At 43.5% G+C, this 18,671-nt stretch overlaps 1 long non-coding RNA gene across 1 annotated transcript; it reads right to left on the reverse strand.

Moving 5' to 3' along the window:
• Window positions 1-1,349: 1,349 nt before the first annotated feature.
• LOC115378144 (uncharacterized) lies at window positions 1,350-18,398 on the reverse strand. Its single transcript, XR_003930105.1, has 3 exons — window positions 18,345-18,398; window positions 17,981-18,056; window positions 1,350-1,428 (listed from the first exon to the last, which is right to left on the reverse strand). It is a non-coding gene; the product is annotated as an uncharacterized LOC115378144 (long non-coding RNA).
• Between the last annotated feature and the right edge of the window lie 273 nt (window positions 18,399-18,671).

Consider the following 18,671-nt stretch of genomic DNA (forward strand, 5'->3'; position numbering starts at 1 on the left):
TGCGCCTAGATGTAATGGAAGAGTCTTCAATTCTTCTGCTGCAAGAAAAGAGTTACATTGATGCATTCATGTGTGCATGTATGTGTGTGTGTGTGTGTGTGCCTTCTATCAATAGGCAGGGCACTGGCCTTTCTTTGCAACTCTTGTCTCTCAATCTCCAGCAGCGCCCTTGGCCCGTCTGTCTCCACCTGTAGCACGGAAAACTGTGCTTCTCTCTGCTTCTTTGCTTCCTCCTCCTCAACACAAACACACACATGAAAAGGAGGGCTCAGAGTGCAGAGGTGAGGCATACAGAGGATTGAAGCAGTCTGTTTTTAAAGCTGTCAGCGGACCTCGCTTTTGCATAATACATATCACACCTCGGAAATGATCCATTAGCAGGTTACAGCATGAGAGCTTAGAAAATAAGCTGACAAGATACTGCCACAGCAGACGCGCACACACACACATACACAGACACACACACACACTATCCTCCACTTGTACTGCCAAATGAGAGGGAGGGATTGTCCCTGTGGAGCAGATCAGGTCTGGCTGCAATCAAAACCACTTTTGCTGGACTGCCTTCTAGGCTCAAACCCTACAACTCTGCACTCCCAACTGTCTCCAGAGAAAGAGCAAAAGACAAAGTGTGCGAGAGGAAGAAAGAGGGGGGAAAAAGAGAGAGAGAAAGCACAGATGAACAGAGGGAAAGCACGACAAGAAAGAGAAAAGGCGAGTCACCACACCCCCCTGCACTTCTAGACACTGATTTATAATTTTAATATCTCTAATTTCCACAGCAGCGCCCATTTTCCAAATGTCATTTTCCAATTTATGTCAAACCGTGTGACCATTTTTCTTAATACAACTTATGACAAGCTCGGTGGCAAGGCGGATATGCAATTCAGATTGAGTGTTTTACAGGCACGGCAGCAGACACACTAGGGTGTTTGTGTGTTTATCTTTATCAGTGTCTGCTCAATATTTTGGAGGGGCAACACTGCAAGCGTTACACAGGGGAAAAATTGGATTTGCTGCAAAAAAAAATATGCCTTCAGGGAACAAAGCCATAATTCTGTCATAAATCTAATAATTACAGTTATCATAATAAGAATTATGATGGTGGCAATGATAATATATTAAAATATGCATTAACATTAAGCTTGAAATGGAATGTGGGCTGGCTTCATGGTCATTACATGAATATTGATGTTAATTAAAACATAACCTCCCTTTTTATGTAACACTCTATCTTGGCATAATGGTAAGAGTTGGACACGATGGAGAGCTAGTTGGAGCAGAATTTATTACTAGTGATTTTACCCTGTGGGTGGCGCTGTGGAGCTCCTCTCCGGCGCAGTGCGGGTGGATTGCAATGTGGTTCGCTCCGTATCAAACTCCCTTTCTCCCCCGGACCGGCTGTAGCCTCGCCTCCTTGACCTGAAGCTAGCAGAAAAATGGAAGATGACCACATAATCAAGTGCCCTGGTGATACAGCAGGGAACACAGCAGATTGAGATTATGACATGTTGGGTCCCTCAACAGTGTCCTGACAATATTAACAGCATCACACAGTACAGAGCTGAAGCTGAGGCACGGTGACTTAAGAGTCTGGCCCTTGGCTCTGAGAGGATCTGACTCAGGGTTGGCGGGCCCTGTAATGTAGCGAGGAGAAAGATACCTTCAGTCCTGCCTGGCTATTCATCAGCTGCCCACTGTGAAAGCTCAAAGATCCATGCTGGCACTGAACATGCCCTAATGGCCCTTAATGATTACTGAAATCTTAGTAACTGAGGATGCCTTCCCTGACTGAGACCATATGGGGTAAACCTGTCTATCGTGTTGTGATAGTAAGACCTGGTGGGGGTGATCTGGACAGTCTCAACACTCTTCTCCTCTCTCAGTCGACCGCCAATCGACTCTTTGTGAGTGGCGGCCCGCCAGCGCATGTTCCCTACTATTGAAAAAAGGGTAAAAATAACAGGAACAAGTTGTCGGAAATGAAATTTCAATTCATCCAGTCCCTTTATACACTGGTGCGAGAGCCTGCCGTCGAGAGGGAGGGATCAATAGTGTTTAGACAGCAGGGCAGATTTTCTAAGCGCCGGATCAATAGGAAGGAGAGAGGAAAAAATACCCTGGCTTTTCTTTGGCTGTTGTAGTAAATACGAACAAATCAGTGGCCTTAGGCTAAATGGATTGACCAGCTGTTTCCGAGTTCTGTGCTGTAAATAAAGATCCATTCTGAGGTGTGTAACGGAGGCCCAAAGGGGAGAGTGCCACTGTTCATGCTGGCCCAGGCTGGGCTGGCTTGGACACACAGCTGTCTACATCAGGGGACCAGGGAAGCCAGGGACCAAAGGAGGGAAAGACAGCAGGGAGGAGGGTGCACTGTGAGGAGGCCTAAAGGACCGAAATCATTTAGGACTGGGTTTCAACAGAGAAACCCAAATTAGGCCACACTGGTTTCTCTTCCAGGAACTTCCTTTATGCTGTCATGATAAAACAGGCCACATGGCCTTTTTTAGAATTGTTGCTATTGGTGAATAGTATTTTTCTGTTTATTTTACCACACCTTATCTGTGGACAACACTGAAAACGCCACCACAAATACAGTGATATTTTTCCAGTTTCTCATAAAGGAGTGATCTAATAAAAAAGCTAGATTGGCAATGGCTAGACTGGCAATAGACTACAAATATGGCTTTTTTGCTAACTAAAAAAAGAGCCACTATATGACGCACAAGACGGGTCTGTGACATGTGGCGGGTCAAATATCCCCGGCAATATACTGTGCTAATCAGAGGGCAGGATCATGACAGAATGACTGATCACCTGCTTGCTTTGCCTCACCTCTGGACTTATTAAAGAAAAACACCACAGGCCATGCTTTCACAAAACTCATTGGTCAACCACAGTGGAGAAAGTGATGGGTGAAATTCATCACCGAAAGCTCCTCAGCCCAAACAAAACACACACTGGAGGACCAAACAATACAAGACCTCTGGTCATTACTGATTGCTTCCAAACTCAGTAAGAGGACACATTAAAGGACAAATGAGTGTGTAAAAGGATGGCTGTTGACTCTCGCTGCAGGGCTGACTAGGGAGAACGGGACAGGAGGGAGAAATGGCTGGCTTGGCGGTGCTTGCAAATATTAACTGGGGTTGAGTAAACCACAGCATATGACTCTGGAGCTCTGGAACTATCTTTCCTGGTTCCTAACAGCAAAGGGTCATGGCAGAGAGCAGAGAACTTCAGACAAAAACCCAAAACACCAGCATAAGCTATCAGTAAAGTTTTAGGCCATCTTGAGCCACTAGAACAGCATCAGTGCTGTTTGGCATAGAGTCTCCAAGTCTCTGGAGCTCTACTGGAGGGATGGAGCTCCATTTTTCCAAGAAATATCCCTCATTTGGTGTTTTGATGATGGTGGTGGGGAGTTCTGTCTGACACTTTGCTCCGAAATCTACCATGGGTGTTTAACTGGGTTGAGATGTGACTGTGAAAATTTTTTTTGTGATGATAGTTCTTTTTTTTTTTTAGGATAGAACTACAAAGAAATAGCCTTGCAGTTAAAGAGAGCATTAGAAGTCTGCAAGAAATGAACAGCATGAAGTGAAACCCTTCCCCTCTCGTTATCCTTTTTTATCCAACATGCATCCTATGAAACAAAAAACTGGTTCGGAGAGCTAGCAATCAGACAGAAGAACTGTGTACCAGATTATTAAGAAAAAACAAGACAAAAAACAACAAAAACAAGGGAAAGTGTGACTGTGACTGTTACACATAAGAAACCCATTTTGACCATAACTTGGTAAATCTGTTCATTTGTAGGCAAAGTGAAAAAATAATTTCTTCCATGACATATACTTCATTAACTACATCTGTTCATTCCTCTTTTGTGGGGGAGTCAGGAAGCAGCCAGTGCCTAGAAATGTATTTTTTTTTTCTTACAAGCAAATATCTGAACACCAAATAAATACTCATTAAAGTACCATGAATGAAAGTCACCTTTCCCTAAAATGAAAGTGCAAAACTGGAAAGGTATTTTCGTGTTAAATATTCCTTCCAATACGCCTTGCATCTCCGGCCAGAAATGCCTTATTACTAGACATTCCCAATATGCATGCCAGTGATTGGCTTCCTGGCTCCCACACAGTCTCCGGCACTTTGAATCCTCTCCTGTAAAGTGTGGCTTTCTGCTTAGGGGTAATAAAAAAAATCTAATTAGACACTACCATCCAAATTCTCTCCATGAATGCGAGTTGGTGCACTGTAGTTGTACCATTCCTCCTTAGAGGTCTCAAAGTTACCTTCGTTTTCCCATTTATTTTTAACATCCTCTGTGGAATGAGATTTTTTTTGGTCATGAAGCCCTTATACAGTCTGGATATAATACCTCTGTTTAACTCTGACCAACAGGCTCCTAAAACGTCTTTCATCACTGGATCATCAATGATTTACCTCCTTTTCATCCTCATCAAATCATTCAGTAAGCCCTGTGCCCTCTGGATGGGGGATTGTCATCCAGGAAGAGACCACTACCCTCAGGATAGATAGGTTTCATCATGGGACAAAGTTGATCACTCAGAATAACTTTGTATTGATTTGCAGTGAGCCTTCTCTCTAGGGGGACAAGTGGAAAATGCCCCCCACAGCATAACAGAGCCCCCCTCACTGTAGGGGTCCAGTATTTCAGCCTGTAATGTTCACCTGGTGGACGCCACGAATGCACTCACCCACTTGTCCAGAATCTGGTGAAGGGTGTCTCATCTGACCACATCACTTTTTTCCACAACTAGAGGAGTGGTTTTTGCATCAATGAAATCTCAAATGTGCATTTGCCTTTGTAATGACGGCTTTAGGCACTGCAACCCTACTATAATATCTATGTACAATATCTTTTGGAAGAATGGAGCTCCATCCCTCCAGTAGAGTTCCAGAGACTTGGAGAATCTATGCCAGTGACCAGTGAGGCTGCTCTAGTGGCTCATGGTAGCCCAACACCTTACTAAGACATGTCATGCTGGTTTTTTCCTATAATTTGTCACATGTCTGTATTTACCTCTGCTCTTGGCCCACCTACAGTATACATACTGCAAAGTCCACTGTTCACTCTGTCTAAGTGATTTATAATTGGCCTCATTCTGTGACTCTGTAGGGTTTTGGCCTGAAAGCCTGCAGTATGGTGGTTTTGTAGAGGCACTCTGCACTAACAGATCTCACAGGCAAACCTACCATTGCAGTCACATAATGGACACAGACTCCTCAGAAGAATACATAAACAGAGCAGCTAGACATGTGGTAGGACTCATTTGAGAGCAATCTAGCAGTGTAATTGAGGCTTTGTGTGCATGTGTGTGTAAGTGTGTGTGTTTGTCAGCTGTACCTTTCCCAGATAAAGGTCACCCTATATTGTGCATTTACTGAATCTCAGGCTGAGCAGCAGAGGTTAGAGCACAACTCATTGACTTCCTGAACACATTACCTTGATGATGCCATTCCTCACGCCTCCATTTCAACACATTTAGAGATGGAGCCGTTAGAACATCTATTAAGACATTCTAATGTCTCCCCCAGCTATTTACCCACTGCTTTGGCACAAAAGGGTACCCTGAATTAAGTGTGACAACTTTAACTCATTTCCCTTTACAAACAGACAGAAAATACATAGACAAAGTCATCATGTAGGACTGGTCATTAAAAATTTACAGCACAGCTTTCTGGCTTTCCTGGAAACCCTTGTCTGTTTTTACTTGGTGATAGGATTGTTTTTCTTTCAATATTAAAATGTTCCTCATGACAGACTGCAAAGCTGTTAAGGCTGCTTGCTCTCTTATTTCTGGCATCTGATCAAACCTCATTTACTCGGCTGGGGGATTGAATGAAATGTCTGATCATTAACCCCATGTCTGCCTCTGGAGGTGGGGTGGCTGTTTACCTCTTGTATGTTTTCTCTTTTGGTGTTTACCCCAGTTTAAGCTTTTGTTTTCTACGTGAATCACCAAAAATTCAAGCTTTATATCACCTCCTGTTTAAGTGCAGACGGAGATGATGGAAGATTACCAAAGTTGTTATACTTTATATAAATTATTTCAATTTTGTGCTACAAGAAACATACTAGAATCTATAGTTGCAGATGATTTCATGTGAATGTTTTAACATATACACATATATTTGCTGTACGTGGCAACCAACATAGAAATAGATTCCAGTGTAAAAACTGCAAAACTCAGAAATATGGGGGGGTTAGTGTCCTTGAATGCCAAAAGCCATTTACATTCCCTGTCAGTTTCACAAGTCAAAAGAGAAAACGTTAATTCTAGACGGGGGATTCTTCCTAGTCTTTCTTCTCTCACTCTAGTTCTTGGCCAGGCCACAGTCCGATGAGCTGCACATCTCAGTGAGTGGTCCTTAATGTGGTCAGGTCCCTGAAGACTATCTGTTCCATATTCTGGCCTGTGTAAGCGGTTTTCCCCCTGTTTTTTGAGGTATTTGGGGTATTCTGGAGAGGAGACAAGGGCTATTGAGAGTGTTTATGTTCCTGGCTTGTACAGAGGCTTCTAATGTGTAACACAGGGCACTTCAGTATTCAGACGCCCGGGGCTATTCTCTAAGTGGTCTTTACTTTGAAAACACAGGTGCCCTCCAGGGGTTGAGTGCTGGTTGTGTGTGTGTGTGTGTGTGTGTGTGTGTGTGCGTGTGAGGGGGCAGTAAGCTAGGAAGGAGGGCAGATAGAGGAACTGCACTGTTCTGAGGCCCATGCAACGCTCTGAATAATATATCCATACATCATCAGTCCATGTCAGGCTTTGATTCAGTGTGGTGGTCTTGCAGAAACCACTGTGGTATTATCTTTAATAATGCAAGCTGGGATTAGGTGCTTACTCTCTTCTGATAAATATGGGCAAATCAATTAATTCCGCTGACATTCCCCCCACAGCACATATATAAATCCAACACCGTGCTTGGCTTTCTTGTTTTGTTTTGTTGTTGTTTTTTTCGTGCTAAAGCAACAAAAACCAGAATAATTCACTTTTTTTTTGGAAACAAAAACTCTACAGTGTGAGAGAACATTTGTTACTGTTACACAACACTGTAAAATAAGTTAGATGTTGATATTTGAAAATCTAATGAGGTTTGGAGGGCAGGGGAAAAAATAAAGTTGTAAATAAAACGTACTCTTCATTGCTGGTGTATAAAAAGAGAAATGGCCAGTACTGATTCAATTACCACTCACACAGCTATTACCAAACAAGACGATGTATTACTGATTTTAAGATAATTCAAACATGTTGCTTTTGTAAATACAGTATGATTACACATATTTTCCAACAATTTAAATGAGGTTAATGAAAGAATTTTTTTTTTTTTGGCAGTTTGTGTCAGTGAGTGCAGCATTGACTGCCAGGCATCTTGGCCATTTCCAAGGCTGTAGACCAATCTGCAAGACTCAGCTGCTCCTGTTGCCAATGACCTTGGCAATGAGGAGCAGCTGACCCAACAGTCATTATGTCTGACCATCTCCACCGTCAGGACCCATCTTTTATTTCCATACAACCTTTTATCCGTTTCTGTCTGTCCTGCTAATAATCTTGCACCAGCCAAGGCCGCTAATGACTACTAGTCATAGCAGTGAAGCAAATGTCATTACATAGCGGGTCTTATCAATATTTCTAAAAACAGAACATCAATGGTAGGAGAAGGCAGAGCAGACACAATATGTTTCTGGTAGTGTCACAATCTCATCTAATTAAACTGAGAGCAGTTCAACAGAGAGGCTGCATGAGAGGAGAGGCGAGGAGAGGAGAGGGTGACCCAATTAAAACCAATCGAAACCCAGACTCACTCTACAGTGTGCTTCACACACACACAAGCAATGAGCAAGAACCTATGAGAGGAGAGAGAATACACTTTATTAGCCTCTAAAAAGCCCTGTTCCTACATTAATATTCTAGCCTAATGAAAGCTTTTCCACGTTTCTTCATTTCCCTACACTTGCCTGTCACTGTTCGGTTCATAAATATTGTCTTATTATGATCATCATGATTTTTTTTTTCTCCAGATATGCAGGAAAATTCAGAGCCAATTACCAAAATGACAGGTGAAATGGGAGCGTGCTGAGAAGAAATGAAGGGTTGCCATGGTGATGCAGCCAGAGAGTCAGATTGTATGTGTGTGGTCATGTGACCCAAATCTGGCTGAGCTGCTGCTACACTGAGGCCCTGTACACCAAAGGACACTTAACCTCAATAGCTGGAAGCAATCGCAGGCCCATCCAGCTGAATTTATTTGCTATTTCTGTCCACAGGTCAGGGTGGCTGTATGTCTGGGGCTGATGCTCCACGCAAGCTATAGCCAAGCCAAAGACATTTTCAACTCCTCTCTCCCTAATGACAGGCTCGGTGAATCACATACACCGCTAAGGGAAGCCCTGGTATGATACCTGCAGTGACAACATCGGCATTGGAAGGTGCATCTGACGAGTGTTACGCCATCTAGGAGCAGTGAAGGTGGCAACACAGGGTCAGGTGCAGCAAACACCCTGATACACATACGCTACATAGACACAAACACACACTATAGTAGATACTCCCATCTGTGAAAAGAAAAGAAAAGAAAAGAAAAAAAACTTAAAGGGCAGTTAACATGGCAGAGGTGGAATGACATAAAGAAAAGGGCAAGCGCCACCTGCTCAAGGGTGCTGTCAGTGGCTGAATTTTTGATCAGTATCAGCCATAAAAAAAAAAACAAAACATATATGTCCCGTTCGGTGCGCTGTTAACAGAACACCTCTGTGCCTATATGTGCTGTGTGAATTGCCTCCCACTCTGTGATCCCCCTTATTAAGAATACAATACCTTATGCACAGACAAGGATTAATATTTGAGCATGTGTAAAATGGAATTGGAAATGAAATGACTTGGATCAAAAGTTAATTATGAAACACCTTGCACAAATATATCTTTTTAGATTGTGCCTGCTCGTCTGAAAGCATGAGGGGTTCAGACCCATTCTAACTGAGCCTGCCAAAAGCAGACTAATTCGAGTCTACTCTGCTGCTGTGGAGGACCCAAAAAAGTGCTCTTTGACTCTTTGTATTTATCTCAGTAAGACAAAAAAGTCTACTTGAAGATGTACTTCAGACTGAGTCTCAAAACGTAAAGCACAGACGTGAGGCTCAGGGGCAGCATGACGTCTCTGCAATGGTCTATGGTCATAGTTAGAAGTCTTTATCATCAGTTCCTAATTAAAGCTGATTAGCAGTCATTCAAAAGTGCAATATACAGCATACAGCAAAGCAGATGTGCTGCTGATAATGATGGTGGAGTGAAAAGTGTGGCCTAAAATTATACAAATAAATAAATAAGTTCAAACAAACAGGGGGAAAAATCATCCCACTGAAGCAATTATGGATCTAATCAGAGGTTTCTGCATGAAGTCACCGCTCTCCTATCTCACTCCCATTTGCATCATAACACAGCGTGCAATATTAATTTCCGAGTTTACTGCTTATTGGAAGTGCAAAGTATGAAAAGCCATTAAGGCCCCAAATAGGAAAGCAATTTGCTGTCACATGGATTCGGCTCTATTAAAAAGAAAAATCTTGTTAACCATTTGGAATTAGAGTCATTTGGCAAAATGCATTCTGCTGCACTCCAGTAAAATAAGTAATTATGCTGCCCTTCCTTCTATCCCTCTCTTTCTTTCATTTGCACAAGCGAGGTGGGGAGCGGCGGATGGGGAGAGCGACTGGATACAAAGGTAATTAAAGTTGCTGGCTATCTGTTTGGTTAATGTAGGGATCAGGCCAGCTGAGAGCCTTAGGGGCACAGCAAGATGAGGAACGCTTATCCATTTTTCTGTCTCTGTCTGCCAGCCCCAAGGCTAACTCTCATCAGGTCCATATATCACCCATCCGAGTCCTAACACCCAACTCAGTCCTGAAACCAAACAACAAACCTGAAACAGGAAACTATCCATATAGTAAAACTTGGACTGACCGTTCCTCTGGGCTTATCTCAGTTTTATTTATTCTCAAACTGAGCAGAATCCCATCAGCTCTCACCTGTGGCTACTGTTTCAATGTAACTATCTCTTTGGGCACCTGACGGCTGACTGAGTTACACAGAATGTAATGGGAATGTTGTGTGTCCACATGTCACTCCCTCATTCTCCCTCTCCCATCTCCACTGCCACTTCTCACCATGTGCTATCAAAAAGAGGCAGAAATGCTTGAAGTTAAAGTTGATATAAAAGAAAGAACAAAACTGTTTAGCTGTGTTCCGATTTGCAGCAATGAACAGCAAATGGCACAACTCCCAACCCATCCCGCGCATGTTTTTATGTTAACCAGCTCCATTTGAAGGAAGCCACTGCCTTACACCTTTTGTTGAGCTGTATTTCTGGCTAGTGTCATGACCTCTCAATCATCATTACCCCTGCTCAATGGGCTAACCTATCTTGTCCTACCCAACACCAGCTTGGATCCCCTTACTAATCCACAGGAGCGAAAGGGGAAAAAAACGACTTGACAATTTATGGGGTGGCATGTATGGCCTCTAAGGTGTTTTATGGTTGGACCTGCTGGGCCTATTTAGGAAGCACTGCGTGCTCTGTCCTGACCACAGGTATTGATCGTCAGCAATGGCCATGGCGTGGCTGACTAGTTAAAGCCCTGTATGTGTCCTCACAGGGAGATGAAAATGAGGCCTCTGTGTGTAATGATCTGTGTATGAGCAGGGAGAGGAGGCCACAGAGACAGAGAGGAGGAGAAATTAAATCATTCCTTTGCTCTTTCAGGAGAGGCACCGCAGCCAGCCATGCTTGGCTGCTTAATGTGGGATCTGTTTTTGAGAGGAAAATTAAAAAGAGAGAGAGGAGAGAGTGAGAGGGAGAGAGGAGGAAAGAGAGATAAATGGCTGGATGTGGAGGCGGTAAATGAGAGCATCCTGATGCAGAGAGCGGTGTGCGGATGTCCCTAATGGGGTGGGCTGACGTGGGCTGTCTGGCAGCCTGACCACCACGGTTACAGCTAGCCATCCTGCCCACTCCAACCAAGGCCTCGCAGCACTGAAACAAGCACGCTCCATGCTAATTGCCAGGAAACGACGGTGCATAACAAGTACAGAGGAGAAACTGGTCTAATTCGAGGGGGGGTGAAACGATGGAGAAAATGCTTCTAATCATGTGAGGCATTTTCTTGTCTGTGAGGCTGAGGATATGTCTCTCTCTCCCTCCTCTTGAGAGCAAGGAGCCACGACAAACCGGGACAAACGCTGTATGAGGGAGCAAACTGAGAATCTACACAAGCATGAATACAAAGAAAAAAAGTGAGCAGCAAATCAAGGCACTCACACTGATGACTCAGCAAGAAGCCTGGCTATCAAAGGTGCACTACATTTTTACTTAACCGTGACAACATGAGTCAGAGGAAGAAGAACATGGTTCACTTGTTTCCGCTGTGCACACTGTTTTTCTTCATGGGCTGGATTTGTGAGTAGTGTACAAGATGTGTGAATTGGGCAATCACATAGTGTCAAAATCACTGGAAAAATGGGTGTAGTGCAAGACGAGAATGACGCTTCCTCCACAAGAGTTGAATAAAGTGTCTCAAATGGATGTGAATGGTGGGTGTGAAGATGCCAGTCACTGAGGACAACTGGCATTGTATTCACTGGAGGCAGTCAAATAAGCCACAGAAAGTTGCTCTGCTGCGCACCATAAAACAAGGCATCAAAGGAAAAAAAAAAAAAAAAAAGAAACAGCAAATGCTCTTTTTCCTCTGACAAAACCATTTCCGCTTGAAATGAAGTGAAGGAAAAACCCTTAAAACCTGGAGGCTGTGTGGGAAGTCAAACTGGACCGCACCTCTATGGTTAAGTCAGAGCCTTTGCGTGACCCCATCCTCAAACACCTCTCACTTCTGTACCACGGGGGTGAGTGCCTGTTCATTCCACCGGCCTCATTAACACAGCCCTCTGCCGTCATTAAGACGTTTGTGGTAAAATTAATTGAAAGACAGATTAAAAATAAATTAAGAAAAATGCGTTGCAGAATGCCTACGTGCACTTCATAAATCACCGGGGCAAAGCCAGGAGCTGGCTCCCCATAATTAACTGCAGACTATTTATTTTATCCTGACGGTATAAATTAGAATTCAGACGCACAGATTATATTAGGGCTGTCTGCCATGCGGAACTGCTGAGGGGTGTGCAGAATATTTTAAGGATACATAGAGGAGAACAGAGAGAGGAAGAAAGAGAGGCAGAAGAAAATGGGAAGGGGGGGGATATTATGTCGAAAGGCAAACAATATGTAAATGCATACAAAGCAGAAAGATAACATTTGCGTCCGGTGAAGAAAGTCCTTACTCAGGCAATGACATAAAGAAACAAAAGACACTGAAATTAACAGCAAAAATCTAGCTGCATGGTTACTTGAAACAACAGATACCTGATTAAATGAACTATACTAACTGTTCCACTGTGCTCTCATCCATAACAATGAGATGTAAAAAGCTGAAGGGGTGTTACTGTTAGGCCTATGATCAGCAACAAAGCTGAGTGACTTTGCACTGCCCGACAAATTCCCCTCATTCTGTCCTGCCACTCTCTCTCTCTCTCTCTCTCGGTGTATGGCAATCTGGCCTCTTCACATGCAAATGCAGACAACCACTTCTGCCAGTCAGCCTGCCATCCCTCAGTATGTCAGCTCTTTCTGTCTATCTATCTATAGATCTGTCTGTCACCCCCCCCCGCACCCATTATTTATCTCCCTGTGCCCCCACCCGCCACCCTGTCTCTCGCTCACTCTCTCTGCATGCCACAGTCAGTGCTTGCCACACACTGCCTCCTCGTGGGCACAGTGCCCAGGCTGGCACTGAGCCAGACCTGTTCTGCCACACCGGACTGGCAAAATGCTCTCTCTCTCTCTCTCTCTCTCCACACTCTCCACACTCTCCACATTCTGCGCACATCCCTTCATCAGAGTGCCTGCGGCCCTCTCCTCCTCCTTTCTCCCTCTTTATTCTGCACCACAGCTGAGATCAACACTTTGAAAGTATGCCCTCCAACCAACCAATGAAAAATAATGTACCACTACTACTGCCGGGAACAAATAAAGCACTCATACATTTGAACAGTTGGCTATTATGCAATCATACTGAAGATAAAACCAAGTTATCTATAAAAAAAATAAATAAATAAAAAAAAAATGCTGCATCAAGTAACCATGTCAGGTAAGAAAAAAATCCTAGAATATCAGGTGCAAAGGAGTAAATTATAAGCATACCGATGTTTTTAAGAGTAAGGTTATGAAAAGCTAAAATTTGAACCCCAAGGTCTAGCAGTCGTTACAAAGACATATGAAAGTGGACTAGGGTGATGCGTGTTGCCTGCAGCATGGGAATGGACTGCTAGCACGCTCAAAGTGGAGGACAGGTGACACAGATCACAACCTACAGCCAGGGGACAGCTCTTCACTTCAACATACAGATAAGTACAGAATCAAATGCAAACAAAACACCTTCAAAAAAAAAAAAACAAGACAAGCTTAACGTACAATGTCCTAAAAGGAGAAAACTGAAATGCTGACTAAGTTTCCCTCATTGTTTTATTCCCCTCTTTCTTTTGTGCCAGTCCTTTCAGGCAAGGACTCTTCAGGTCATATCAGATAATCCATGACAAACTATACATAGTGCATTGTGTGTTTTTGCACCATCAGATTTATTTATTTTAATCTCAAAGTTCTCCGTTTTGTACATCTTTTCCCCCACTGTGACAGCCTCACAGAGGAAGACTTGTGTCTCCTAGCAGAGAATCCTCAGAAATCATAGGGTTTTTTCATAGGGTTAGACCTACCTCTCCTCAAGACTATAATGTCAATTTCAGCTATGTGTGTTTTACTTCAGAAACCGCTGGCATGGCTTCGTCTTTTGGGGGACCATGAGAAGTGGCAGTGTGGAGACACAGAGGCAGGACAGGCTGGTGAACAACATGTGTTGTCACCAGCTGGCCGCCTGGTTTGGTGTTGATTATGTCCAGGGTGTTTTAAGTAGACAAGGGCAAGTCATGGCCAGAGGAGCCACCATGTCTGGGCCCCACAGCTGTCAACACTGCCATTACCACCAAAGCCATAAATCTAAAAATGGCACCTTCTAACAAATGCCAAACACACAGCCAAAACCTTGCCGCCGCTGTGGCGTTAGCAGGGCTATATCCGAAAATACCAAGCAGTTTTTTAACAGTCACGGCACGAAAAACAACCCGTCTCTCTCAGATGTATAATTTGGTTTCCCCAGTGACTAAAAAGCCTTGGAGGTGAGTGCATACGCAGCAGTCATGTTTGTTAAGATACATGGCTGAAGCCGGTCTTTTTTTCTCAAGCACCGGAAACACCAGTAAATCACCAGCAAAGAAAATAAATATATACTTATTACATTCTGCACACTGCATATATTCACCTCCTTAACATATTGCACAGGCACAGTGCAAATGTGCAGTGCTGCACACGGGCAAAAACATGCCATGAAAAATGACAGCAGGGAGGGGTAACTGCGGACCTGGAATATATGGTGCGGTGGAGCGGAGGAGAAATAATCATACCTAGTAGCGGGGGAAGAGGGGAGATGGGAGGAGCAAGCAGGAAGATGAGTCTCTGCCCTATAGCAGAGAAATGGAGCTCCCCTGGCTCCCTGACAATGCAACACAGGAGCTCCCTTCAGCAAGGGGCAGCAACAGACAGTGTCTGCTCTCCAGAAACACATGCCTCTGACATCCCATAGCCATAAGAGACACAACCTGCCATTTGTGGCTAGGCAAAACATATTGGGGATATTTAACATAATGCTTAACAAGTAAAAGCAGAAAACAAAGCAAATAAACTGGACACATTTCAACAATAACAGTGATATTCCAGCTGGCTTCTTTTCCTCATCTACTTCTTATTAGAGCTAAAACCTGCATGCAGTCCCCTCTGCGGCCGTCAGGTGTCTCTCTTTCACTGCGCATGGCTGAGGCTCCCTCTCTCACTGAGTGGAGGCCCTCCACTCCTGAACTCCCATCTACACATAATATATACACCATCATTTGAAAATGGCAGCTTTTTGAAAATTCACCTTGATTATCAGACATTAAAAGTGACTTCTCCAGAGCTGAGTGTCTGGCTAGGGGGATGGCTGCAGACAGCAGAACAATGCAGCAGGCTTGGTATTAATGCCTGGCTGGGGTGTGCAGGGAGGAGAGAGGAGCCAGCCCTTTGTTCTCTCCTACAGCCAATTATTTTATACGTGTGCCTCTTTTCACAACAACAAGAGAGGATTTAATTTTAATGCACTCCCTGGGAAAAAAAAAAAAAAATACATCTACAGTATTCTTAAACAGATATGGGGACTGGTATCGATGGTTAAGAATTAAGTATATATGCACACATCCCTGTATGAGGCATAGACAAATGACAAGGGCAACAAGAATGATTTCAACCCAAACACACAGAGCAGCATGAAACTCCTTGTGAAAAATGTTAAATCACATAGCGCCTCACCCCAAAAAACCCAAAACCCAGACCAAAACACAAACGCTTCCAGCCCTACCATTAGTAAGAAAGACGGCAAAATAAAACCACTGTGATTGTATTAATACAGCATTATGGTGCAGTGTACAATAAAATGTGCATACATAATGATTAGAAAACACACTGTAAAAATAGCAAGGATTCCTGATCAAATGGCATAAAAAATAAAAACCTGGGCTTGCTGTTGGTAGGTATGTGGCCAAATATTTTTCTAATTGGACGAGCACTTTATCTTGCTGTCAGAGAAGCAGTAAAAAGCAGTGCTGTTCCCAGAAGGAGAGGAGCACCGCTTGCTGGCCTTTTATTAGTGCTGGAGCTCTGATATATACCTCTGCTCCAGGCTTTCATCAGGAACCTGCAGCATACACGTACACACACACACACACACACACAAACACACACCAGCCATACTTACAAGCCAACGTACCACTGTCCCTCGCGACTTCACAATTCAGCTGCTATACTATCTAAACATGCCATCACCATACAAGTCGACATAATTACTGCCAAATAAAAAAGGAATCTACAAAATTTAACTGGACCACAGCAAAACTCATAACACCAACACTAACCACAAACATGTATTATGCAAAAAGAAATGATCAAACTGACAACCTATCACGTGGAAAACTACTGTGGAGTAAACAAAAGCCTCAAAGCAACCTGAGTGTGAAATCAACACTGGCCGCTAGCTGAACGGTGAACTTTGCCTACTTCACGAGACACTTACGCCTTTAACACTTTCAATCTATTTGATGGATAAAATTTTCAAAGTGTCGAGTAAACGTTGAAATCCACTAGCCGCTATGACTTGTGGAAAAGAAAGTCACTTTCCTGCTGTGCATGGAATAGCTCAGTGTAACACACAAGCTGCACGCCCTGCACACCACCACATTCTGATTAGCAAATTGCACCCCTTGCAGCTCTGCAGTGGCCATTTTTGTGCTATTGTAACTTTCCCGGCAGTGTAAAATAATTATGTCACTAGGGAATGAGAAAGCACAAAATAAAGCATGCGCGCGCGCACACACACACACATACACACACACAAACACACATACACATAAGGACATAAATACTGTATGCACAAACTCTAATTAACACAGTTAATGCAAGGGTATTTTTGCACACACAGGCACTCAAAAATGCCTTGTGTAGACAGGCAGATAAACACACACACACAGGCATGGACACAGACAGGCAGACTGACAGACAGACACATGCACACACATGCACAGAAACACCAATGCATGCACACCCACACTGCCCCACACACTCACGGGCTAAATTAAATTTCAGTCCTTGGGCAGACAACTAAACTGCTTGTGTGTGGGACCTGCTCTGCGGCACAGCAAAACCAATTCTCTGGAGGTGGTGAAATTAAAGGGCAGAATCCAGCCTGTTTATGGCGCTCACTCGCTTCTCCTCTCAATCAAATGTTTTATTAGCAATCATTTGGTCATGTTCTTGGGGAGCAGCTGGCATGATGACAGCAGCCACTGGATGGGCAGCTCTTACCACTCCAAATTATTCACACCTGTGTTGGGGGTGGGGGGTTGGAAGAAGGCTCGATTTTTACCCCAAAATAAACATGTTCACATTTATTCACACCTTACACTGCGGTGGTGCCCTATCGTGGATAAACTTCATAATTATTAAGAGTGTGTGTGTTTATAAGAGAGCACATGATTGAGCGGTAAATGACAGCTGACCACAGTGAACAAGTTTACCAGTCGGTGAAAAAACCTGCAGCCCAAAAATGGACTCGAACCAGCTGAGCAAAGACAAACTATATAAAAGAAACAGTGTGACCCAAACAAATGGAATAATAATGTAAATATAAAATAGCGTAGGGTGATGTAGTCAAAACTTAATTTCACGCTATCTTTGACTGAACGCCTCGATATCAATATTGTGATAATATGACTATTGGTGCTTTCATAAGATAGTTTATGATAAACCATTAGTAATGTAGATATGATGACCAAGCAGATAGAGGCAAATAAAAAGAAAACTAGAGCTATAAATAAAGAAAAAAAAAATCATCCCTATAAAGTAAGGTAGCCTTTAAAACCAGGAGAAGACCACTTACAGCATATGATAATGTCTAGCCTCATATCATGCTTTCAATATAAGATCAATGTATCACGTAGCCCTAACATAATACAGTATCATGATATCTAATTGTTTCCCAACTACTGTAGTTGTAGTTCCAACTACAACTACAGAGAATCACCCCTGGAGCTGTCAGGGTTCCAGTGTCTTGCTAAGGGGACACTTCAGCTAGGTGGAAGCTTGCTGTCATAGGAGCTTGCACCTGAACCTGAACACTACGTCATCCTGCGGTGCCAAAACACACCAATTTGATTTAATGCGACTCTGACTGTGCTGGCTGGGGTCTGTGCAGCTAAGAGCACTGTACCTGCTAATTGAGACAGCCACGCTGGACTTCATGAGATAGACAGCTCTGCATGCAGCTGAAGGATCTCCTGCCTGATCTGCAGGGAGAGCAGAAGAAAGAAGAGCATCACGTCTACTGTTTTGCCTTGATGTGAAGGAACACGTCACCGTAAACTGATTAAATGGGAATGAGCACATGGTAAAGTGGAGATCTGTAGCGACTGTATTCAGTGAGGAAACATATCTTAGAGAATGTTCATGTGACATGAATGCTGATGTGCTCGGTGTGTTGTGTGTGTACGTGCACATGCAAGTGCTGGTCTTCCCCATTCCTCCTATATATATTGTCTCATTGAGGCATCTATTTCCACCCCCACCCCCCATACCTCCCCACCACCCTGCTCTCCTCTTCTCTCCTCTGGTGTCTGGAAGCAGTAATCTGTTCCTGAGCCAGCGCTGCTGGGATTAGGCAGGGACTGGAGATAGGATATATGCGTCATTAAAGCAGAGAGCACAGCGTTGCAGGAAGAGAGAGACAAAGTCAACAAAGGTGACATGGAGAGAGAGTAGACAAATAACACACGTGCACACACACAGACACACAAACACGGACAGGCACACTCGCATCTAAAAAAAAAAAAAAAAAGAATAATAAATAAATAAATAAATAAAACAACCTCTATGCCAGCAATCCTATGCACAAGGCTTCACTC

This window comes from Myripristis murdjan, chromosome 3 (genome assembly GCF_902150065.1).
Source record: "Myripristis murdjan chromosome 3, fMyrMur1.1, whole genome shotgun sequence".
In the NCBI taxonomy this organism is placed as follows: domain Eukaryota; kingdom Metazoa; phylum Chordata; class Actinopteri; order Holocentriformes; family Holocentridae; genus Myripristis; species Myripristis murdjan.